This window comes from Sminthopsis crassicaudata, chromosome 6 (assembly GCF_048593235.1).
Source record: "Sminthopsis crassicaudata isolate SCR6 chromosome 6, ASM4859323v1, whole genome shotgun sequence".
Taxonomy (NCBI): domain Eukaryota; kingdom Metazoa; phylum Chordata; class Mammalia; order Dasyuromorphia; family Dasyuridae; genus Sminthopsis; species Sminthopsis crassicaudata.
In genome coordinates, this window is record NC_133622.1 from 75,611,926 (window position 1) to 75,639,765 (window position 27,840).

The following is a 27,840-nucleotide window of genomic DNA, read 5'->3' on the forward strand; positions in this document are numbered from 1 at the left end:
GTTGGGTCTGGAGCCCCAACTGTGTGCTGGAAGCACATTAATGTGCTAGCCATTACCTCAGGAAAATTGCAAATTTGAGTTTGGGATGTGAAAGAAAAGACCTTTAGCTAAATAGAATATGATGTATAGAATACTATTTTACTCTAAGAAATGATTGAGCTGATTTTTCTTGTACAACATGACAAACATGGAAATATATTTAGAAGAATTACACATGTTTAACATATTGTATTGCTTGCTGTACTGGGTTTTGCAAAAGTGAATGTTGAAAATTATCTTTGCATGTATTTGGAAATTAAAATGCTATTTTTAAGAGAAGATAGTTTCCTAAAAATCTGAGAAGACTTGTATAAACTGATGCAAAGTGAGCAGAACCAGGAGAATGCTTTATATATTATAAAGACAGTTAAAAAGAAAAACCTGAAATTCTTATACCCCAAAGGGATTAAAGAAAGGAAAATGACAAATACTTATAAAAATATTCATAAAGACTCTTTTTGGGATAGCAAAAAACTTGGAAACAAAAGCAGTATGCATAAAAAGTTATGATATTCAATCATGATGGAATATTTTTGGTGTAAGAAATAATAAAAGAGATGGTTTCAGAGAAACCTGGAGGAAATTACATAAACTAATACAAAGTGAAATGAGCAGGACCAAGAAAACAATGTCTGTGATAATAGTAACATTGTAAATATCAACAACTTTGAAAGACTTAGGAACTCTGACCAGTTAAAGGACCAACCATAATTTCCGAACATTTATGTTGAAACATGATACCCTGTGTTCTAACAAAGAGGTGATGATCTCAGGATGCAAGAACAGGAAAAGATGTGATAAAGTGGAAGCAGAACAATACTTATGTAGTGTCTTTAAAGAATATAGTAATAAAGTTGGTTAAATAAATTATAATCATTGGGGATCCTTGTGCCTTTCTCATCTTTATATAATCTTCATAAGAATAATATATACATATACATCCAAGGGAATTCTTAAAGAAAATGTGAGGAACAGGCAGTCTTTCGACAATATGGTAGAGCATATTTTTATGGTCAAGGGATTGACAGCAGAAGATTCAAGATTCTACTATGCCTATGTGTTGACTATTAAAAAAGCATTTAATTCTATAGAATAAAGTAGATTTAAAGGATGACTTTGAGCAAATAATTTAATTTCATTGGGCCTCAGTTACCTCATGTTGAGAACATATTTTCCAAGATTCATCCAAAAATTTTATGAATCCAAATATAAAACTTTCTTTGCAGAAATAGACCTAAATAATTGGAGAAACATTCATTACTTATGTGTTAATTGAATCAATAGAATAACACAACTTTGCTATCTAAATTAGTTTACCTTTTCAGTGCTGTACCAATTCAAACCATAGTATTTGACAGAACTACAGAAAAGGATTAACAATTAATATGGAGGAACAAAAGGTCAAAACTCTCAAAAGTATCTACCTCTCTGATCTATGGAAAAGGAAGGAATTTATGACCAAAAAAGAACTAGAGAATAGCATGAAGTGAAAAAATGAATAATTTTAATTATATTAAGTTTTTGTACAAACAAAACCAATGCAGATAAGATTAGAAGGGAAGCACACAATTGGGAAAAAAATCTTTATATCCAAGAGTTCTGAAAAAGGCCTCATTTCTAAGATATAGAGAACTGACTCAAATTTATAAATATATAAGCCATTCTCCAATTGCTCAATTGGTCCAATTGATCCAAATGATCAAAAAATATGAACAGACATTTTCAGATGAAGAAATTAAAACCATTTTTAGTCATATGAAAAAATGCTCAATCACTATTGATCAGAGAAATAACTACCTCTCAGATTGGCTAAGATAACAGGAAAACATAATGATAAATATTGGAGGGGATGTGGGAAAACTGGGATACATTGTAAGTAGAGTGGTGAATTGATTCAACCATTCTGGAGAGCAATTTGGAACTATGTCCAAAGGGCTATCAAATTGCATGATACAGTGTTTCTGCTATCTGTGTCCTAAAGAGATCATTAAAAAAAGGGAAAAGTTCCTTGTGTTGTAGTGGCAAGGAACTGGGAACCGAGTGGATGTCAATAAGTTGGGAAATAGCTGAATAAATTATTGCATATGAATGTTATGGAATATTATGTTCGTTAAGAAATGATTAGCAGCTGTAAGAAATGACCAGCAGGAGGAATACAGAGAGGCCTGGAGAGACTTAAATCAACTGATGCTGAGTGAAATGAGCAGAACCAGAAGATCACTGTACACTTCAACAACAATACTGTATGAGGATGTATTCTGATGGAAGTGGAAATCTTCAACATAAAGAAGATCCAACTCACTTCCAGTTGATCAATGATGGACAGAGGTAGCTACACCCAGAGAAGAAACACTGGGAAGTGAATGTAAATTGTTAGCACTAATATCTGTCTGCCCAGGTTGCACGTACCTTCGGATTCTAATGTTTATTGTGTAACAAGAAAATGATATTCACACACATGTATTGTACCTAGACTATATTGTAACACATGTAAAATGTATGGGATTGCCTGTCATCGGGGGGAGGGAATAGAAGGAGGGGGGGTAATTTGGAAAAATGAATACAAGTGATAATATTATAAAATATATATATATATATATATATAATAAAAAAAATTTAAAAAAAAAAAAAAAAAAAAAAAGAAATGATTAGCAGGATGACTTCAGAAAGGCCTAGATACAACTACATGAGCTGATGCAAAGTGAAGGGAGTAAAACCAAGAGAACATTGTGCACAGCAACAAGAAGGTTGTGTGAACGTCAATTCTAATGGAAGTGGCTCTTTTCAACAATGAGGTGATTCAGGCCATTTCCAACAGACTTGTGATGGAGAGAGCCATCTGCATCCAGAAAGAGAACTATGAAAACTGAATGTGAATCACAACATAGTATTTTCACTTTTTTTGTTGCTGTTTGCTTGCTTTCTATTTTCTTTTTTTCTTTTTCTTTTTTCTTTTTGATCTTATTTTTCTTATGCAGCATGATAATTGTGGAAATATGTACAGAAATGTACATGTATAACATATGTTGGATTATGTACCATCTAGGGAAGAGAATGGGAGGAAAGGAGGGGAAAAAATTGGAACAAGGTTTTTCAAGGGTGAATATTAAAAACTATCTATATATTTTAAAAAATAAAAAGCAAATAGAAAATTTTAAAAATGTCAAGAGGAATCATGAAAAAATGAAAAGGAAGGGGTGATCTAGCAATAATACCTATTCTCAAACTGTATTACAAAATAGCAATCATAAAAATATTTACTTCTGGTTTAAAAAAAAATTAATCAGAACAGATTAGGCATTAATTAGGTATATAACAAACAGAAGCAAAATAAGCTTCATGTTTGCTGAATCTAATGATCCAAGTTATTGGGGGAAGGTTCACTATTTGACAAAAGTATTAGGAAAACTTGACTCCAATCTATTAAATTTATACCAAATGATCTTCAAATATCTTCAAATGATAATTATTTGGACATAAAAAATTAATAAATTATTGTATTATAAGATATATCATAAACAAATTGGAGGAAAAAGAAAATTACTTTTCAAAGTAATACCTAAGGGAAGAGTTAAAGTTCAAACAAATGATAGGATCACATAGTAGTCATCATTACACTAAGGTTAACTGCTAGAAACATAAAAGGAGTTTTAAAAAAATCAGTTTTATTTAATTTACTCTCTCTCCTTACCTAGATCACTGTCTTGTCATGGTAGAGAGGCTTATATATAGCTTAATGAAACTATGAAATATACCATGCACCCAAGACAGACTGATCACAAAAGGTGATCCACAGACTAAGAAATATTAAATCACTCCAATATCTTTGCCAAGAAAACTCCAAGCACAATTCTACGATGATAAAATAGATGACATTGTAAGATGAGCTGCTTAGGTCAGAAGATGTCCAAACTACTACTAGCAAAGAACAGAAAACAACTACAATTATGTTCTGGTCACAATGTCCTTGTTATGTCTAGCTTGCACTCTGGTTACTGTTAGTACTAATGAAGTATCTGGGCCAAAGTGGAAAGGCAGCTCAGTTGTGGATACATCTGTCAAGTAAAGGAAAGTTCGATGCTGGATATGGTCAAACAGAATAGAAAGATTAACCATCAATATCTTGGCATTCAGTGATCTGAAATGGATGATTTTAATTCAGATTGTGGGTCCAAATTGGTAAAACCATTCTATTGGGGTGAAAATCATTCTAAGAGGGGATGAAAGCTATTACAAAGATATTGTACCTAGAAAATAACCTTGGGTATATCTGGAAACTTATTCAAACTGACCAGCATTAGTTTTGTGGGTTCCCTATAGGGTTAAAAGCCATAACAAGGATATAGTAACCACTTGCAAGTTATAACAAGACATAACAAGGATATTATGACCAAAACATAACCTTCAGTGTCCATCACATAACCTTGGGGGTCTAGGCACTCAGCCAAGGATGTGTCCTGAGCCCTGGGACCCAGACCCAAAATTACAATTGCTTGCTAAACATAATGCAAATCCACAATGACATATTTAATGATGCTTTGCAGCTCCTTCTCCCTTTGTTTGATTTCCATAATTGCCATGGGACTTTTTAAGGTTTTTTATGAGGAATAGTCTGAATAGTCTGGTCACTATTCCAAACTGCATTGATCAGAGATCCAATGAATTATCTGGCAATCGCCTCCAGGTAACCCCTATGTAAGTAATTGATTATTATTAATAAACCACTTTTTTAAAAAGCATAATGGAACTCCTGCCTCTTTCTGCAGTACAAAATTTCACAAAATTAAAAGGTATCAACCAAGATTTAATTTCTGATGTAAAAATAAACAGGAATACCCATCTCATTAGTATGCAAATTTGCTTTTGACTTTAGTAAATGACAAAATTATATGCAAAAGAATTTTTCTAAAATAAATTTCATGATTTATTATCAGTAAATGTTTGATTTGTATACCTATATATCTGGGGTCATGTAAAAATTTCTTGGGTAAAAAAGGAGTGGAAAAAGTTTCAGAAGTCCTACCTAAATACACATTCTTTATGAATATGAAGTGGAGGTAATAAATAGATTAAAGGGATTAGATTTGGGAGAATGCCTGAAGAACTATGAACAGAGGTTTAAAACCTTGTGTAGGAGGCAGCAACAAAAAGCATTCCAAAACCAAAGAAGAATACAAAATGATCCTAATATATCCTAAATACAATTCACAACTTTAGCAAAATTGCAGAATATAAAATAAACCCACATAAATCATTAACATTTTTATTCATCACTGACAAAATCCAACAGCAAGATATACAAAGAGAAATTCTATTTAAGATAACTGTCAATAATATAAAATATTTGGTAGTCTAAATTCAGGAACTATATAAACACAATTACAAAATACATTCCACACAAATAAAATCAGATTTAATCGATTGGAAATGTATCAAGTGCTCATGGGTAGATGGAGCTAATATAATAAAAATGATAATACTACCTAAATTAGTCTACTTATACAGTGCCATACCAACCAAGCTCCAAAGAAATTGTTTTACAGATCTAGAAAACATCAATAACAAAGTTCATTTGGAAGAACAAAAGATCAAGAATTTCAAGGGAATTAATGGGGAAAAAAAGCAAATGAAAGTGGCCCAGCTGTGCTACATCTAAAACTATATTACAAAGCAGTAGTCATCAAAACCATTTGGTACTGGCTAAGAAATGCAGTAGTCTATCATTAGAATACATTATGTTCACAGGACAAAATAGTCAATAACTATTTTGGAAAAATTGGAAACCAGTATGGCAGAAACTAGGCATTGACATATACCTAACACCCTATACCAAGATAAGATTTAAATGGGTTCATGATTTAGACATAAAGAGTGATATTATAAGCAAATTAGAAGAGCAAAGGATAGTTTACCTCTCAGATCTATGAAGAAGCAAAAAATTTGTGGCCAAAGAACTGGAAATCATTATTGAACAAAAAATAGATACTTTTAATTATATTGTTAAAAAGTTTTTGTACAAACAAAACTAATGCAGACAAAATTAGAAGTAAAGCAATAAACTGGGAAAACATTTTTCCATTCAAATGTTCTGATAAAGGCTTATTGACTCAAATTTATAAGAATTCGCGCCATTCTCCAGTTGATAAATAGTCAAAGCATATGAACAGAAAATTTTCAGGTGAAGACATTAAAACTATTTCTAATCATATGAAAATGTGCTCTAAATCACTATTGATCAGAGAAATGCAAATTTAGACAACTCTGAAGTACCACTATACACATTTTCACCTTTTTCTTGTTTGCTTGCTTTTTATTCTCTTACTCATTTTTTTCATTTTTGATTTGATTTTTCTTGTGCAGCACAATAATTTTGGAAATATATATTGAAGTACTTGGCTCTAGAGGAGGGAGTGGGGGGAAGGAGGGAAGAAAAACTTGGAACACAAGGTTTAGCAAGGGTGAATGTTGAAAACTATCTTTGCACATGTTTTGAAAATAAAAGCTATTATTTTAAAAAAGAAAATAGAAGTCACTTTGATTAGAAAAGTTTAATTCCCAATTTCATGGATTTCTAAATCAGGTTACATCCCAATTCTTTAAAAAAAAAAAAAAAAAAAAAAAGGCAACGCCAAGGAACTGTGCTGATTTCACATGCCAGCAAAGTTATGCTTAAGACTGCAAGCTAGGTTTCAGCAATATTTAAATCAAGAATTACCAAATGAGAGAGACTTACATCAACTGATGCTAAGTGAAATGAATAGAACCAGAAGATCGCTGTACACTTCAATGCTGTATGAAGATATATTCTGATGGAAGTGGATATCTTCAACATAAAGAAGATCCAACTCACTTCCAGTTGATCAATGATGGACAGAAATAACTACACCCAGAGAAGGAACACTGGGAAGTGAATGTAAATTGTTAGCACTACGATCTATCTACCCAGGTTACTTATACCTTCGGAATCTAATACTTAATGTGCAATAAGAAAATGGTATTTACACACATATATTATAATCTAGATTATATTGTAACACATGTGAAATGTATGGGATTGCCTGTCATCCGGGGGAGGGAGTGGAGGGAGAGGGGGGATAATTTGGAAAAATGAATACAAGGGATATTATAAAACAATTACTCATGCATATATACTGTGAAAAAAATTCTAAATAATAAAAATAAAATTAAAATTAAAATTAAAAAAAATTTTTTAAAAAATACCAAATGAGCAAGCTGGTTTTTAAAGAGGCAGAGGAATTAAAGACCAAATTGCCAACATTTACTAAATTATGAAGAAACCAAAGGAGTTCTAAAAAACATCTACTTCTGCTTCCCTAACTAAAGATAAGCCCTTTAGTGTGTGTGTTTCAAAAAAAATGTGACAAATCCTCAGAAGAGATCAGATCATCTTACTTTTTTTCTGAAGAACCTATATTCAAGCCAAGAAGCAAATGTTAAAACTGAATGGAGAACATTTAATTGGTTTGAAATAGAAAAGGGAGTACAATCAGGTTCTATATTGTCATGTTATTTAATGTAAATGCATTGTGCATCATATAATGTGCTAAAATGCTAGACTGAATGAGTCAAAAACGAGTATTAAAGTTGCCAGGAGAAATGTCAACAACCTTAGATATGCAGTTGATATTATTCTGTTGACAGAAAGTGAAGAAGCATCTTGATAAAGATGAAAAAGGAGAGTATTAAAACTGGCTTGAAATTAAACATCAAAAAGCCTAGGCTCTTGGCTGTATTCCTATCACCTTCTGGAAAAAGGAAGGAAAAGAAGTAGAAATACTGTCCAGGTTTATATTCTTGGGCTCAAAGATTACTGCAGACAATGATTTCAATCATGAAATTAAAAGATTCTTGTTTTTTGGAGGGAAGTCTCTGGCAAATCCGTATGGTATATGAAAACAGAAACATCCCTTTGCCAGCAAAGGTGCAGATAGTCAAAGCTATGGTTTTTCCAGTAGCAATATTGGATTGTAAGGAAAGCTGAGCACCAAGGAATTGATGCTTTCTAATTGTGGTGCTGGAGAAGATTTTTGAGAGTCCCTCAGACAGCAAGGTCAAATCAGTCAGTACTTAAGGAAATTTTTTTTCCTTATTTTTAAATTTTTTATTGGAAAGTCAAATGCTGAAATTGAGGTTTTGAACACATAATGAGAAGACAAGACTCACGGGAAAAGACCTCGATGTTGGGAAAGATTGAAGGCAAAAGGAAAAGGAGAGGGAAGATAAGGGTAGATACTATTATGAAAAAAATGAAGATAAACTTGGACAGATTTTGAGAGATGGTAGAGGACATTATATGGGACAAGACCACTGGCTCAAATAAAATAAGGAAATTTCTCAAGGGAAAAGCAGAAAAGAATTTTATTATAATCTCAAGAGAAAGAACATCTCCCTTCCCACAGGCAGTTAAACAAGAAGAGACAAGGCTCAGTTAACAGATAAGAATTATATAGGGGCCTGGGCTAGCACTCCTTATAGGCTGGATCTTTGCCCTGATTAGTCAGGACAAATGACCTCACTTTTAAAGTCATAAATGAGGAAAAACTTTCAACCCAACCACATTTTAGGATGACTAAATTACCTTATTTGGGAGTTTCAGTGCCAAGATGGCCCCAACTTAGTCTCCCAAAGAAAAAGTCCCATTCCTTTAAAACCACGTGATCTCTGGGGAAAGAAACCTGGCCCTGGGGCACAGCTGACCCTCACTCTTTAGAACACAGTCTCCATCTTGTAAAACAACTTTCACAGTTTACTTCATTCAGTACTTTATCATGACTTGTTGTACTTCCTAAAAGAACTCACAATGTATAAAGGGAAAAGTGGAACCTTTTTTTGGAAAGGACTCAGACCAAGGTGTGTCAGCTATCCTTGTGTTTGTCAGTAAATCAGATTGTAGCCATGGTCATCATGTTGATGCAAGATATCCTTGGGAGTTGACATCTATAGCTTAACTTCCTGATTGTATAAATTAACAGTGGGAATCTGTGTAGGACAGCTTTGTCTATACAAGATAATTCTGTCAGTACAAGATAATTCTATAGTTTGTTCCTCATTGGGTCCGTTCAGATACTGGGTTGCTGCAAGAGACATGATCTATTTTTTTTTTTTTATGTTAAACATGTACAATTCTTTTATACATATTTCTACAAATATCATGCTGCACAAGAAAAATCAGTCATAAAGGAATGAAAATGAGAAAAAAAAGAGAAAGCAAGCAAACAACAAAAAAGGTGAAAATATTAGTTGGGATCCAAGCTCTGTCCCCAGTCTCTCTGGGTGCAGATGGCTCTCTCTATCACAAGCCCATTGGAACTGCCTGAATTACTTCTCTGTTGAAAAGAGCCAGGTCCATCAGAATTGATCATCATATAATCTTGTTGCTGTGTACAATGTTCTTTTGTGTACCTACTTTACTTAATATCAGTTCATGTAAGTATCTCCAGGCCTTTCTGAAATCATCTTGCTGGTCATTTCTTATAGAATGATAATATTCCATAATTTCCATATACCATACCTTATTTAGTCATTCTCCAATTGATGGGCATCCACTCAGTTTCCAGTTCCTTGCTACTACAAAAAGGGCTGCCACAAACATTTTTGCACATGTGGGTCGTTTCCCTTTATTTATGCTCTCTTTGGAGTACAGGTCCAGTAGAAACACTCCTGGATCAAAGGGTATGCACAGTTTGATAGCCCTTTGGTTGTTGTTTCAAATTATTATCCAGAATGGTTGAATCAGTTCACAACTCCACCAACAATGCATGAGTGTCCCAGTTTTCCCACATCCCCTGCAACATTTATCATTATTTTTCTCTGTCATTTTAGCTAATCTGAGATGTGCATAGTGATACCTGTGAGGGACTTTTGCAGGAGTCCCTTCATCGCACCAGATAGAATGGCCTGGTGTACTATAGTCCACAGGGCCATTAAAGTCAGATGTGACAGAAGGGCAACAAATTTTAGTTCAAGTAACAAGTTAGCCTGGGGGAATTTCTGCTTAGAGGAAACCAAATAACTTTGGTTTTGTCCTTAAGCCATATATTATTAGAGGAACTCTTGCTGTATTGGCTAGGTGTGGTTATGATTCACAAAAGAACTCAAAGACTCCTGAGATTATGGGCTGACTCACAAAAGTGCTGTTAATAGTCTGTTAGGGTCAAAGGCTCCCTGGAAGCAATAATTCAACAGACACTAGGTCAAAATAGAAGATTAGTTAAGACAGTTTATAACTCTGGAAAATGAAGGCCAGAAGATTATTACATCAGCAAATCTGTAAGCAGCCACTTCAAAGTTAGAAATTTCAGCTGAGACACAAATCTAGGACTACGAGTTGCTCAGGAGGCACAAGTTTCCCTGAGAAAATGATATGTGAAAAGAAATGTTCCTGTGTATAAGAGATGGAGGCAATGAGGAGCCAGAGAAGTTCTTTATTATTTAACTTGCTGAAAGCCATCATGTCATAGTGGGTAGCGCCCCAGAGACAAGGAAATTTGGGCTTAAGTCTCCTCTCTAGTTGTTACCAAGGACAAATCACTTAATCTCCCAGGCAACTCTCTAAGATACAGAGAAGAGTTGGGAATTTCCATATCCATAACATTAATCAAATTGCATGTCTAAACTAAAACCAAAAACAATTTTTTTTTTACCTTACTCTCCCATTTAATTAAATGTCTTTATTTTGGATTGGTTGATTAGTCTGTAAAACTGTTGAGGCTGAGAAGGGGAAACCCAAAAGATTGGGGTCCCAAGCAATATCACAAGGTATCTCAAAAGAATTTGAGGCTTGAACCCATCTCCTAGTCAAGGGGCAAAGCTTTATTGTAATATAACATATTTCAAAGTGGAATGAATTCTAAGGGAATCTGGTAAAAACAACAACAACAACAACAAAAAACCTAGAAGCAAAGGAGATACTTTTATCCAACTTAATGCTAATTCTATGGCTCAAAGGTAGGGATAGGGAATAATCTCCAGATGAATTAAGGGTGGTCTCCAGAATTTAATTATCCCTGACCTTCAGTGAACTGAGAGGTAATCTATTCAGAATCAGACAGCCTGGGCATAGGTTTCTTGAGGAAGACTCCAAAACCAAAAGTTTTATGGTTTCATAACATCAAAACCAGGGATGAAGGCTTGGAAGCTACTAACTGAGGAAGTATGATTCATTAAGTATCTACTCTTTTACCCTATTAAGCATCTATTATATCCACAAGAAAAATATTGAGAGGCAGCATGACGTAGTGAATAGAGCATCAGCCTTGGAGCCCGGAAGACCTAGATTCAAGTCTACCTCTGCTAAAAGAGCCATTTGATTTATCAATTATACTAGATAATTCTCAAGACATGAAGCTGCTGTCTTAGCCAAGGGAGCTGCTCATCAGATAGTAACCTATACTAATTAAGTCATGGGTCCAGTCTCAATCCCTGTCCTACTATGTGCTAGGGGTTAATACAAAAATGAGCAAGCCACTGTACAATCACTACCTTCTAGGTTGCCATTGTCATACATTTGCAATGCCCCTGTAGGAAGGGATCCCATCCCTAGCACTTAGAACCAAGCTGTATCTTAGGAAGCTAAACCAGATGTGAAGGAGCCAGCACAGAGAACACCAGCTGTTTGAAATCTTGGCACCTGGTTTAGCACTTAGTTGCACAAATCAACCTGATTCCTGGCCTTTTGCCCATAGCAGGCAGACCTGCCTGGGTCTGTTCACTTCAGGTGATCTCCCTGCTTTTCTAATAGAGAGAAAGAAGAGTTGAAGTTTAATACTTGGTTTCTTACATTTCGTTGACAATAGTCTTTGTGTTAGTTACATTTCTGGTTCATATAATGGGGGACTGGCCAACGAGGGCTCATTCTCAGGTCACAAGCTAACTACCCACATAAGTGTTTGGTGAGCCTGCCCCTGGAAATTTATGACGTGGAATGGCAGAGTCCAGATTTTCACTTTAGAGTACATGTATATAATCTCCATTTGTTATCCACTAAATGATGGTTCACAGGGCCAATAGCCAAGTCCACAGAACCCTGAGGAATGACCCACCTGGCCCAGCACAATGCTGGATTAATTCTGAGATGACCTGCAAGCAAAGGAGTGACTATTCATTGGCTATACTTTACTTGGCAATGAATTTGGTGGGGGAAATGCTCTGTAGCAACTATTTAAATTTGAGCTTTTTCTCCTCAGGGACCAAAATAGAAAAGGGGAGAGAATGTCTCTAGTTCTGGGGAATGTTGTCTAACTCCACTCTTAAACTATCTACTTGATAAATATCCCTTTCTGGGTGTTAATGATGTTAATTCTATGTATCAAGGAGATAACAATTGTCAAATTAAATTGAGGTGCTAATCCCTTAATCTTTCAATAATATAGAAGAGAAAGTAATTTTTTATTAAAGGTTTTTAATTTTTAAAATATATGCATGGATAATTTTTCAACATTAATCCTTGCAAAACCTTGTGTTCCAATTTTTCCTCCCCTTTCTCCACCCCCTCTTCTAAATAGCAAGTTAGCTGAAATGTGTTAAACATGGTAAAAATATGTTAAATACATATCTATACATACATTTTTATACAAATATCATGCTGCACAAGAAAAATCAAATCCAAAAGGAAAAAATAAAATGTGAGCAAACAACAATCAAAAGAGTAAGAATGCTATGTTGTGATTTACACTCAGTTCCCACAGTTCTCTCTCTGGGTGTAGGTGGCTGTCTTCATCACAAAATCATTGGAACTAGCCTGAATCTTCTCATTGTTGAAAAGAGTCCATCAGAATTGATCGTCATAATATTATTGTTGCCCTGTACAATGATCTGGTTCCACTCATTTCACTCAGCATCAGTTCATATAAGTCTCCCCAGGCCTTTTTGAAATCATCCTACTGATCATTTCTTATAGAACAATAATATTCCATAGTATTCTCCAATTGATGGACATCCACTCAGTTTCCAGTTTCTGGCCACTACAAAGAGGGCTGCCACAAACATTCTTGCACATACAGGTCCCTTTCCCTCCTTTAAGATGAAGAAAGTAATTTAACTAGAAATTGATTTTAGGGAGAACTCACCAGAATGGGGGTATGAGCTAAGAGCACATGATGGTAAAAGAGAGGTATCGCTTCATTTCCTAATGGCTGGAGGGCCTTTTCCCCCTTTGAAGGGTACCTACTCCCTCTTAGCCACTAGTAGTTTTCCAGATGAGTTCCTTGTTGAGTCTTGATTCTATCTTTCCATATCAATGGGATTAATAAACTGAAGAAATTCAAAATCTTCCAGATCCTTCAAAGCTTACAAGATCCCCACTCTAGCTAAAGAGAGGGAAGAGAAGGAGGAACCAGGATTAAAACCAGTATAGTCGGCTCCCTACTCAAGCTTCCAAAGACTTAGTTAGGAGGCTTTTGGCCTGTCTACAGAAGTCCCACCAGGGTGGGACTGTAATGAAACTCCACTCTAACAAAGTCTTAACTTAAGGCTGAGATGATCCTATCTGTGCCTTCCTTCTAGCCAACCTCAGAAAATAGAATATTATCAATGCTTCAATCTGTCTGTCAACCCACCTCAATACCCAAGACCTCCTCAGAATTTGGCCTTTTACCTGAGATTGGAAGGCAATTTGTTATTCTTAGAGGTGGACCTGAGAAGGTAGTACATTCATGAAAATGAGGGGTTCCTCATGTATGAGGAACAACAATAAGGACATCTGGCTGAATTATAGAGTTCATGAAAGAAGAAAACAAGCATATATTAAGCACCTACTTATATTCCAGGTGCTGTGCTAAGAAGAAAGATCACTTTATTGGATTCTCACTACAACCCTGGGAAGTAGGTGCTGCTATCATCCCCATTTTACAGATGAGGAAGCTGAGGCAGATAGGGATTAAATGATTTGCCCAGAGTAGGTCTTCCTGACTTCAGGAGCCACCTGCTATTTTTTTCTTCATGTTAATATTTTATTTTAAATTTTTTTTGATGTTAAATTAGATTTATTTAAATTTAAATTGAGTTAGATTTGTTATATCTCATTTGTTGAAACAATAATGCAATCTTTCCAATTATTCCAAGTTTTCTCACTTAATTTTCCTTTCTCATCTCCACTTCTCATTTTTGAGGTGGCAATGTAACACTATTTTCCTCCATAGACTACAACTGTCAACAGCAATTCTCAACTTTTTAGCATCTCACTTAAATTCAGTCTCTGTTTACTCATTTATATTAGCTAGAGGGCTGTTTCCATTTCCTGCTGTTCTTTTAAAGCAAAACAAAACAAAATGTGCTGTGCTGCACACAGGACTTTCACAAACAATGGAAAACCTCCTTGCTCCCGAAGCATTACTCTTCTTCTTTGACACCTTTTAAATCCCTAGTAATGATGAATTTGAAATGTTTTCCCAAAGGTAACAAAAGTTAAATGGAACATTCTATTATGCTCTAGTTGTTCCCTGGAAAGAATTTTGTTTTTTTCTCTTTGTCTGAGGAAAGAAAGCAGATTCTAAACAGATTAGGTACCACTAGAGCTAATTACTGGGGGTGGATGGGATTAAACAAACACTAGCCTTATTGATTGGAAGACAATAAGAATAATGGTCCTTAGTCTGAGTCAGTCAGCTTGTCAAATTAACCTGCTTTCTCTCCCCTTCCTAGTCCTGGCTGAAGCTAGACTTGAGCCAGCCGGACATGAATGGAGCAAGTCACGGTCAAATTGCTCCAGGCCATTGTGACCAGTTTCTTCCTCTGCTTTCTCCCTTGCATGAAGACAAATGTTCTCAGGCTATTGTTCTCAGTTTCCCACTTTGAGACAAACTTCCTTCATTCTCACAAAGTATCCATTGCCCATCACAGCCCATTAAGTTTCAGTGGCACCTCTTAGAGTTAAATTGTCTGACTAATAGGATCCCTGGTTTCCCCTGCTTGTTACCCATATTTTATGCAATTGGCCAATAAACCTTTGGCCTACTATATGCCAGGTGATGAGGTCCTTGGTAAGTATGTGAGTATTGACCAGAATTACTGTCCAAGCCGCTCCATGAGACAGTGGGGAGGAGCACTGATATGATTACCTCTTTAAGTGGACTTTTTTATTCTGATAAGGTTTTTTGTTATCCTATATAGGTCTTTATTACACTAAGCTCTGGTTGACTTGCTTATTCAATTCCTTGCATTGATAAATCCTACAATTAATGTATTCAATTAGAAGACCAAGGTATGACTCCAATTGCTGAGGTTATTTCTCCCCTATAAAAAGAACCTACTTATACCTCATTTCCTTGCTAATGTCTATTAGGATCCTAACTCCTTTTTTTAGGATTAGTGGCCAGTCAATGGTGTAATCTCCCCCCAAACTGTTAGCCTACCACTAGTATAATTCTCCAATTCTATGTAACTTAATTAGGAACCATCTGCCTTAGGGCAGGCAAGTGTATTGGAACTCATTCTGCCTAATGGTGTCTTCCCCCTGGTTAATTGTGAATTCCCTCAAGGGCCTTAGCTCCAGTGTTTCCTTTTGTTAATGGCTAAACCTCCCCTTTGAAGTTTAATATTCCAGTCAATGGCATAATAGTAAAATTCTTGCCTCTTGATTTAAACTAGGTCTAAGGTTATAAATTCTTTTGAGAAACCTAGAGTCACTGGTTGTAATCCCAATATACTTCTGAGGTCCAAAACCCCCTCTCTCCAATATTTGGTGAATGGTATGAGGGAGAGAGAGAGAGAAAGAGAGAGAGAGAAAGAGATGATAGAGATAGAGATAGAGATGATAGAGATAGAGATAGAGATGATAGAGATAGAGATGATAGAGATGATAGATATATATATATATATATAGAGAGAGAGATGATAGAGATATAGAGAGAGAGATACTGAGAGAGAGAGATACAGAGAGAGAGAGATACAGAGAGAGAGAGATACAGAGAGAGAGAGATACAGAGAGAGAGAGATACAGAGAGAGAGAGATACAGAGAGAGAGAGATACAGAGAGAGAGAGATACAGAGAGAGAGAGATACAGAGAGAGAGAGAGAGAGAGAGAGAGAGAGAGAGAGAGAGAGAGAGAGAGAGAGAGAGAGAGAGAGAGAGAGAGAGAGAGTATATAGATATAGATAGATAGATATATAGATATTTGGAGGTTCAGTGCTTAAACATCCCAGTACCTCATTATCAGGAACTGTATAGAGCATTCTACACTTGGGCATAGATTTGAAATAATAAGTTCTATTTTTATTCCTTTATTGAGAATGTTTTCTCCCTGAGAATTTCTGGCCACCTCTTCTTTGTATATTAAAGCTTCTCTTTCTCATATTTAGCCCTGACCCTCCAAGAATCTTCTTAAATAGAATACATTCTCATGTATCTCTGTTCACCAGTGCTTACCCTAAAATTTAACTGGTTCTCATGGTTCCAATTTTGTTCCTTGTTTCTATAATCCAGTGCTCCCACTGATCCTTGTAATTGAAACTCAAACATCTTGTGTGGAGTCTGAGAGGAAAGAATTCTCACAATCTCCGAACGAGGCTAATAGAAACAAGAAAATAATCCAGGAGCTCCTGAATCGAGTGAAATCACTAGATATCACTGTGGAAAGTAAACTACATGGTTTTACTTCCCTTTTATCACCAGACCCACTGGAAAAAGCCATAACACAGACCTATACCCATGCATACTCCATGGGATAGCCACTGCTACCCTTAATTAACTATAGTAATTCACAAAGTAAGTCAAAGTACTTCATATAAATTAATCAGTTTAGCTATACTCAAGACCTCCACATTTGAATCTTGCAAAAAGTCTGAGAAAACCATCCTATTTAATGGACTTTAAAGGCAGAAAAAATGCTTTTTTTTTTTTTGAACATATGGCTTGAGACTATGATAGCTTTCACATCAATATCCTACTAAAAGAGAATGGGACTTCTCTCACTTTCCTCTGGAAACTATCCTGACTGCTCACACATGGCACCAAGAGCTTGTGTTTGGCTAAGTGAACTTGAGACTGGTTCTCAGGGCTTTATCAGCCTCTTCTGCTGGATCCAGGTGACTGAACAGGGACAGAAATGGACGTGGTGACAACCTTAAGAGTCAAGAGATCGGGACTCTGTGATGCTGCAATCTCTCAACTTTAAAGCATTACAGAAATGTATGATATTGTAACTTTATAGAATTCCAGTGATAAATGCCAAGCATAGGCAATCTTTAAGCAGTTACAATAATATTTAGGAACCATTGTACTTATAGGCATCTTTTTTTTTTTTTTATTCAAAACCTTTTGGATATTAGGGGAAGGAAGGAAGGAAGGAAGGAAGGAAGGAAGGAAGGAAGGAAGGAAGGAAGGAAGGAAGGAAGGAAGGAAGGAAGGAAGGAAGGAAGGAAGGAAGGAAGGAAGGAAGGAAGGAAGGAAGGAAGGAAGGAAGGAAAACAAAAGTATCTTATTATTATGGGCATCTTTTTTTTTTTTTTTTTTAATTCAAGAACCTTTCTATTTGCAATGATAGTTTTTTACCTCTCTTTCAGAGCCAAGAGAAGCAGTAACTTGGAGTACTGGATGGAGTGTTAATTATGATTTGGAGGCAGACAGACCTAGATTCCAAATTTTGCTCCAACACAAGTTGTACGATGTTGGACAAGTCATCTCTCTGACCCTTACTACCTTGCTTACAAAACGAGAATGTTGGACCAGATGATCTCTGAGGTATCTTTCAGCTCTCAATATTTTATCATCTGAGACTAAAATTTTTGTTGAATTGTCTTAGTGTGGTCTAGTTCACTTTTTACATGATTTTCAGCATAAAATTTTTGTATCCTGGCGGGGGCGGGGGGGGGGAACTCATGGCTGTGAGGAAACCACAGCTGACTAGAAATTAATTATAATTGTTGTCTTTCATCATATTTGGGCTGGCTTGTTGAAGGACTACACATAAAAAACAAGGAAGAAAAACAAACTGAACTATTTTCTTGGTCACATACCCATCCCACGGAAATTGGAAGCAAAATAGGACTGATTCTCAGGCTCTTGGGAGAAAATTAGCAAATGAAAAGAAGTATTCTGAGATTAAATGAAGAATAAGATCATGAGCTATCTTTAAATTTTTCTTCTTCCAAGAATCTTTCAGTATACCATGTGTTTTGTTTCAGGGGAAGAGTCTACTGGCTGTTTCCTATTCTCATCCTGCTCTGTCCTGTCTCTTTCCTTTATGTTCACAACGTCCTCTACGACCAGAATGCATTCCTTACAACCTCTATTTGGTGAAGTCCCTACATTCCTCCAGGGCTTTCTTCTGGTGTCTTCTTTCAATCCATCCAAGGCAGATCAAAATCTCTTCAATATCTTCTCATCCTCTAGCAAAAGAGTCCAGAAAAGACGTAATAAAAAAATTGAGAAGGGAAAAATCTCCCCCAGTAGATAGATGAGTGAAAATAAGAAAGGTTTCATGGCTAGACATTTGTTTTAACCTTTAGAGTCCATTAAGTACTTCAACAGATAGAAATGGGGAGAAACCCATTCCAGGTTCTCATCTGTGAATGAGAGAACTGAATCAGGAGATGATGTAAAGATCACATCTAGCTCTTAAATCCATAGGGAATAGTGCTTACTCAAAGACATGGAATCAGGAAATGGAAGGATGAAAAAAGGGAATGAAAAATGTTCTATTTTGACTACAGTGGAGAAAATAGTATGACATAGATTGGAACCAGATTGCACATAAGGGAACTACGGGAATAAACATTTATATAGCACCTACTATATGCCAGGTTCTATGCTAAGCACTTTAGAAATATCTCATTTAATTCTCACAACATATGCCAGGCTCTATGCTAAGCACTTTAGAAATAACTTATTTAATCTCTGGAGGTTGGTGCTGTTATTATCCCCATTTTACAGTTTAGTCAGAGTTTGTTTGACCAGGGTCACACAGTTTGAAAGCATCTGAGCCTGGATTTAAACTCAGGTCAGGAATAATATTTCATGGCTAGCATATATTGTACCACCTAGCTGATTTAACAGCTGACCTTGAATGCCAGTTCAGGAGTTTATACTTTATTTTGTCAACAATTATTGTATATTATAGCTAGTTTTGTACTTATCAAAATTTCCTACTGGAGTGTTAAACTGTCCAAGAGTAAAGATTCCTGTCTTTTCAAAACTTTTTTTCTCCCTCTTGCCTAATCACCATGCTTAGCACACAATAGGTATTTAATAAATATTAATTAAATTGAATTGATAAAATCTTTAGGGTTTGAGGGTTGTATGAATAATAATAATAATAATGTAAAAAAGCTAGAAAAGGAAATAAAGAATTAATTATGTTTTTGCGGGTTCTCTTGAGTGGAATATTTCAGAGCTTTCTCTTAATTTAGCATGTTCATCATCAGACCATATGTTTGGTTACAGTGACAGAAGGGAGGACCAGACCGGATGTTATTTTGTGACAGATGGGAATAGCATAGAGTAATTCAGTGGCAAATTACTGTATTTCTCTTTCATGTGCACCAGTGTAAATATGTCATTTAAATCCATTTTTCCCCCTAGGATTTACAAATAAATGTTCTAATCATTTACCTTCAGGGGTAAATTAGTTAACCTATATTTTTATAGAGTCCTTAAGTTTTCAGTGCTATTTATAGATGTTATCTTTTTTTGAGTCTCACAACAACCATGCAAAGTAAAGAAAGGTATCATTATCTCCATTGCAGAGATGAGAAACTGAGGTAAAAAGAGACAAAATAATGTTTTAAGTCATACCACTGTTAAGTGTCAAAGATAGGATGGATTCTATGCTAGATTTTCCATAATTCAGAGCCATCTCTCTATCCACTACACCATATGCCTAAAATAACTAATAATCAGGAAAAATATAGAAAAATTGGCCTCCTGACAGAACTCAAAGGCCAAATATTTGTCTAGTAATACCTCATGACTTGTTTTTCTTTTGAGAATAACAGTGCAGTACTAAAATGAGATATCAAAGGAATGGTATGAAATGAATTATTTTACAGCAATGTTAAATGCCCTCTAAAGAGAATAATCCAGTAGAAGAAAATCTATTAGGATGTGTGCTATAACACTATCTAAATATATTGTTATTGCACATACTTATATGTGCAAATATATTGCACATATAATGCACTTTGTTTAAGTGATAATAGCATTACTTAAGAATAATGCTGCTTGAAGGCATAGAACAGATGTTATTATGCCCATTCTACACATGAAGAAACTGAGATTCAGAAGTGTTTGGGAATTTGCCCATGGTTCCACAGCTAGTAAATATTAGAGATGTTACTTGAATCTATGACTTCCTGACTCCAATTTTGAAATCTAAGCCACTTTGGTCTCATTGCCTTTCACTGAGGAATATCCATGTGACAGTTTATACATGTCATATTTTATCATAATATTTATGAATTTTATTTTTATTAATAATAAGCATTTATAATATTTGCAAAATGTTTTGCAGTAAATTGGTCTTAATGATATCTCACTGATGGATGACAGTCCAGATGAGGGAACAGATTCAGCAATTTGTTTTAGGTCACATAGCAACCTGTTGGCAGCCAGAAGAGCAGAAGCCATATGGGCTTATAAAAACTAACATCTTACAAGTGACACACTTTTTGTTTTGTCTGGCCGGTCTAATATCATAATATGTCAAACTAATAAACATGTTGAAATATGTTAGAAAATAGTATAGTATTTTTGAATCTTTTAAAGCTTTTTTCTGTAATTTTCTTTTGTCGTAATGTTCTTTGTTCTTTTTGTTATAATAGCTTTTTATTTTTAAAATATATGCAAAGATAGATTTCACCATTCACCCTTGCAAAACCGTATGTTCCAAATTTTTCTCTCTCCCTTACCCCACTCTGCTGGAACTCTGTCTTCCCAGAAATCAGCCGGAGTCAGGATCAATAAACGTCTTTATTCTTGATCTTTACCGTCCCCTCCAAGGCCAGGTCAAGAGTGCGAGTGAGCGTGAGTTCCACCACCCAAGTTTCTTCTCCTCCTCCTCCTCCTCCTCCCACACACGTCACTTTCCCCCCTTTGTCCCACCAATCAAGTCAGCACAGAACAGCTGGGGAGGGTCAACCTTCAAACAAGTTAATAGGGAACTGTCCAATTGGCAATTAGTCTCACGTGCTTCATTATCCAAGTGCATTGCTCAGTTCTAGCCCTTTACATCTCCCGCTTTCTTTTGTTTTAGACCACAGGAGGTCGCGCCATCCCTGACTTTTCAGGGAGGTGAGAACCCCAAAAAAAGAGGTGATCACGCTCCCCCCCCCCACTTCTCAGGAGGGGAGATGAAAGCACTAAAAAGGAGATAATCACGCCCTCCCTGACATCTCAGGAAGGGAGATGAAAAGCACCAAAGAGAAGTGGGGAGTGCTAGTGGGTTTCTGGGTTGAAGGGCCTTATTAGAGACAAGTATGCACAAACCCATCAGCATGGGAGTTATTACACAAACACATAGCAATAACGCAGAGGCTATCACTCCCTCCTTAGATGGCAAGTAATCCAATATATATTAGACGTGTGCAATTCTTCTATACCTATTTCTACAATTATCTTGCTGCACAAGAAAAATCAGATCTAAAAGGGAAAAAAAGTGAGAAAGAAAGCAAAAAGCAAGCAAATAAAGACAAAAAAAGATGAAAATACTATGTTGTGATCCACATTAAGTCCTCACACTCTCTGGGTGTAGATGGTTCTCTTCATCACAAGATCATTGATGGAACTGGCCTGAGTCACCTCATTGTTGAAAAGTGTCACTTCCATCATAATTGATCATCATATAATCTTGCTGTTTCTGTATACAATGATCTCCTGGTTCTTGCTCACTTCACTTAGCATCAGTTCATGTAAGTCTCTCCAGACTTCTCTGAAATCATCTTGCTGATTGTTTCTTATAGAACAATAATATTAACACTCATATTCTATAACTTACTCAGCCATTCTCCAACTGATAGGTATTCATTCAGTTTCCAGTTCCTTACTACTATAAAAAGGGCTACCACAAACATTTTTGCACACATAGAACCTTTCTTTCTTTTCTTTTTTTTTCCTGAGGCTGGGGTTAAGTGACTTGCCCAGGGTCACACAGCTAGGAAGTGTTAAGTGTCTGAAACTAGATTTGAACTTGGGTCCTCCTAAATTCAAGGCTGGTGCTCTATCCACTGCGCCACCTAGCTGCCACCAACCTTTCTTTTTTTTTTTTTTTTTTTTTTTTTTTTTTTATGATTTCCTTGGGATACAGGCCTAGTAGGAACACTGCTGGATCAAAAGGAATACACACTTTGATAATCCTTTGGGTATAGTTCTAAACTGCTCTCCAGAATGTTTGGATCTGTTCACAACTCCATCAACAATGTTTCAGTGTCCCAGTTTTTCCACATCCCCGCCAACTTTTATCATTATCTTTTCCTGTTATCTTAGCCATTATGAGAGATGTGTAGTGGTACCTCAGAGTTGTCTTAATTTGCATATTTCTAATCAATAGTAACAGAACTTTTTTTATATGACTGGAAATTGTTTTAATTTCTTTGAAAATTGTCTGTTCATTTGGACATGTATTTAATTTATACTTTAACATATTTAACATGTATTGTTCAACCTGCCATCTGGGGGAGGGGGTGGGGGGAAGGAGGGGAAAAATTGGATCAAAAGATTTGGCAATTGTCAATGCAGTAAAATTACCCATGCATATAACTTGTAAATAAAAAGCTATAATAAATTTTTAAAAAATTAAAAAAAAAAAAAGAAAATTGTCTGTTCATATTCTTTGATCATTTATCAATTGGAGAATGTCTTATAAATTTGAATCAATTCTCAAGTCAAATCCCTATTTTAGAAATGAGGACTTTATCAGAACCCGTGGATATAAAAATTTCCCCCAGTTTTCTGCTTCTCTTCTAATTTTCTCTGCATTAGTTTTGTTTGTACAAAACCTTTTTCACTTAATATAATCAAAATTATCCATTTTGCATTTCATAATTTACTCTAGTTCTCTTTTTTTGGCCACAAATTCCTTCCTTTTCCACAGATCTGAGAGGTAAACTATCCTTTATTCTCCTAATTTGCTTATAGTATCACTTTTTATGTCTAAATCATGAACCCATTTCAACCTTATTTTGGTATAGGGTGTTAGTTAGGTGTTGATCAATGTCTAGTTTCTGCCATACTATTTTCCAGCTTTCCCAGCAATTTTTGTCAAATAGTGAGTTTTTATCCCAGAAGCTTGTAAGATATCAAACACTAGATTACTATAGTCATTGACTATTGTGTCTTGTGAACCTAACTAGTTTCACTGATCAACTACTGTATATTTTAGCCAGTACCAAATGGTTTTGATGACCACTGCTTTATAATATAGTTTTTGGTTGACACAGCTGGGCCACCTTCTTTTGCAATTTTTTTCATTAATTCCCTTGAAATTCTTGACCTTTTATTCTTCTAGATGAACTTTATTATTTTTTCTACCTCTACAAAGTAGTGTCTTGGCAGTTTGATTAGTATGGCACTGAATGAGTAAATTAATTTAGGTAGAATTGTCATTTTTTATTATATCAGCTCGGCTTACCCATAAGCATTTGAAATTGTTCCAATTATTTAGATCTGACTTTATTTGTGTGGAAAGTGTATTATAATTGTGTTCACATAGTTTCTGACTTTATCTTAATCATATATATATATATATATATATATATATATATATATATATATATATATATAAATAAATCCTAAATATTTTATATTATCTACAGTTATTTTAAATGGAATTTCTCTTTGTATATCTTGCTGCTGGACTTTGTTGGTAACATATAACAATGCTGATGATTTATGTGGATTTATTTTGTATCCTGCAACTTTGCTAAAGTTGTGAATTGTTTCTAGTCATTTTTGAATTGTCTAGCATTCTCTTAATATACCATCATATCATCTGCAAAAAGTGATATATTTGTTTCCTTATTACCTACTCTAATTCCTTTAATTTCTTTTTCTTCTCTTGCTGCTAAAGCTAACATTTTTTAATACAATGTTAATAGTAATAATGTAGTAGGCAATCTTGTTTCAGGGGTGAAATTGGGAATATAAAGTGTTTTTCTTTATAGAATTTATAGAAATTTTCTAAGGGTGTGAAAAGGGGCTGAGAGTTTTATGGGAATGAGAAAAATCAAATGATCTCCAAATCATATAAAAACCTAAATATTTTCATAGGTTATAAAGATGAAGGAGCCTTAAAGGCTAACTAATCTAATTCTTTTTAACATAGAGGTAGATAACTAGTGCAAGAGAGAGGAAAGGACTTGGAAGCCTGAAGACTTGAATGCAAAGACTGCCTCAAACAACTAATTGTGTAAGTGTAAGTAAGTCACTTAGCCTCTGGCTGCCTCAATTTCCTAATCTGTTTAAAAAAAAAAAAAAAGGATAAAACAATAGCACCAACATCTCCCTTCTTCTGCAGGTTGTGATGATCAAAAGAGGTAACATTTATAAAGCACTTTATAAATCTTAGCTTGCACTATATATATGTGTTAGCTATTATATGAGAAAACTAGAGTTGAATAGGACAAATAACTTGCCTTTAATTTTACAGTCTATAAAGTCAAAGCTGAGACCAAATTAATCTCTTCTGACTCCTGAGCTAGTGCTTTTTCCACTGGGTACAGCATCACATTAGCTTTGCTCACATCATCTACTTGTAATAAGGTATTGTAATTTCTTGGCAGTTTGATTTGTATGGCACTAAATAAGTAGATTCATTTAGTCGAATTGTCATTTTTTATTATATTAGTTCGGCCAATATAATAATAATAAGGTATTGCCAATAAAGTAGACCTGTGGGTTTCTGAGCCCAGGGAGGTTCTCCTAGCGTCAGAGAAACTTAAGAAAACCACAACAGCTGAGTATTTATGTGCATTAAGAGAATTTCAGGTTTTTCTAGTTTCCAATCATGTTGAGGAAAAACTTTTGCTAAGAAACCCCTCAAACTGGAGATGGAAAAGAATGAAAAAGCTCCTGGACCTCGTGCTTCTTAGAAAGAGTAAATAGTGGGTGAGGTTTGCCCACCTGGCACCTATGAGCGGTACACAGACAGCAGAGGTAATCAGACCAGGTGTTGACTAGGAGAGAAATGAGGGCAGAGAATAGATGTGCACCCAGGAGCAGAATGGGGCAAACCAGAATGGGGCATCATTAGCATATTGGGCTGATCTGTAGGATGCTGCTTGTTGAGATGAACAAAGTCCAGACCAAAACGATTTTCTCCTTTGCTTCTCTGAAACCTTATCTGACCTCTTTACCTCCCATTTTGATAGATGGGAAGAGGTATAAGGGTTGAGAAGGAAAGGAAAAATTCCACTTTAACAATAATCTTCGTGACAGACTGTTATATTTTGAATGTTTATTTTTTCTTGCTACTAATACTATCCCACAACATGACTATTAACAATGATTTTTTTCTCTAATATTATTCAAGGTTAGAAGACAAGAAAAGCTTGTCCAAAATAGAAGAGATTTCCCCACTTCTCTAGAGTTAGGGTGAACTCATTAGAGAGAGTTTTTGTAATTTCTAAGAACTTTCCAGGACATGTCCCTTAGAATGTCTGAATTCAGAGAGGCGGTTAAGAAAGGAATAAGCCTTTGAACAGAGAGGGGTAAGAGCTGATTTGACGCTCAAATTCAGCATTTTGCTGATACTTAAGCTTGCTTGCCATTATATAACCTCCGACATATAACCTTTTATTTAAATGGTGCCCTCCCCTTTCAAATTCTATTAATATCTGAGGCAAGAGAGCGGGTATCATTGGGAGATGCCCTAGGATGGCAGAGTTCTATGAGATTTAAAGATTGATTCAAGTGGGACAGGTTACTTTGAAATACTTTAAAAAAAAAAAAAAGTGTCAAGGAGAGGAAGGGGGTGCACTAAAACTAGTGCCAGAACAGCAGACTGAAAGAAAGCCTTGTTTGCTGATACCAGAGAACAAACCAACAGAGACAAGCTTCTGCTAATGACTGGGAAGAGGGCTTTAAGTTGGATTGGGAAAAAACAGAGGCCAGATGGGTGGATCAGTGAGAGCCTCCAAAACCCTGGAATCTTGTCAGAATCCTGATGCTCCTGAGCAACAGAGCCAAGCCTTCACCTACCAGTGCCCAGTGAGTTACCTATACCAAGCTCGGACAGAACAAATAATCGTCTCTTTCTTCACCTCAATATCCCAGGCCCCACAGGAATCGTTTTCCCAACCTTCTTGAGTTGTCCTTGAATCTGAACTGCTAGCTGTAGAAACTTGTACTTATTTTGTGTATGGGGTGAAGGAAGCAAAACAAAACAAAAAATTATGGTATGTTTCTGCCATTCTACGTCACTTAAATAGCCCTCTAATTTCACCTATGGGTCTTTCAGGGTTGGTAAATCGAGTTCATTTAATGGTGCCTCAATTCGTGACATTCACTTATTAGCTTCATCCAATTTGTCTCATTTCTTCATCTGTAAAATGAGCTGGAGAAGGAAATGGCAAATGCCCAGTATCTTTTCTAAAAAACAGAACAAAACAAAATCTTAAATGGGTCCCAAAAAGTTGGATACAATTACTTGACAATACCGACATGTTAATAAAGCAAAGAAGGAAAAAAGTTATGGCCTGGACTTTGTTCATTTCAACTAATAATAACTATATTATAAGTATATTCAAATCCTATCTTAGACACTTATTAACTGTGTGACTGCATAAACCCTTTAGCTCTCTGCCTAAGTTTCCTCATCCTTAAAATGAGGAGGATCCTTCCAGCTCTAATCATTGTTAATCTCAAAAGATTTCAGGAGGTAAGGGAACTGCCCCTGATTTCTACTAATTTAACATTGGATGTTTAACCTTGGACTTATAACTATCAGAAAACTTGGCTATTAGAATATCTAACTGGATAAGCCTTTAAATTCAAAAAAGGCAATCCGCTATCTACTGAAGATAAATTATTCTCCCTAATTTTGTTTCCATATTCACTGGGTCTGGTACTTGGGGGCCATGGAAAAAAAGGGTCTGTGTGAAGAATTTTGGGTGAGATTTTTCCAGTGGAGACAAAGCTTCAGTCAAGAAAAACAGAACGCAGCAGCTTCTTACTCTTTCTTCTTCTTACTCTTCTCTAGAATGTAAATAGAGACCAAGTATTTATTGAAGAAGTTAGAAGTTTGTTTATTTTAGTTAGTAAAAAGAGAGAGGGACCTATTTCTAAATACTTTCACTAGAGGAAGGCAGCATTTTTTTTTTTTTTTCAGTAGTAAAGAATGTTCATTGAGCATCTGCTCTGTGTAAAGAAACATTTAAGTTTTGTCCCTAAACAGGATTGTTTACAAAAGAAGCAACAATTGTTATAGTCAAAGCATTGTTAGGATAGTAGGCCCAGATTGGGACTAGTCTCCTTGAGAATTTCAGGCATCTTCCTCACTGCCTTCTCCAGTATGATAGCGATTGAAATAATACAGCATAAAAAACTTCAGCTATTTAGATTTGACTCAAAATCTTGGTAGAAATTGAGGAATTTTAATTGTCATTGGGCATTTATTTTGTACTTCCTTACCCATAGTACAACAATTATGCTCAAAAATTGATTACATAAATAAAGCATTTTCTCTATATATTTCTTTTATGAGACAAATAGCATGTTAATACCTAAACCTGAAAGAGTTAATAAGTTAGAGACAGGGAATTACATGTCTATGTCACCAATGAATAAATGCAAAAATGAAAAATAAAATCCTTAAAGAAAAAATTAGAGCAAATTTTTTTTTCAGTATGACCAAG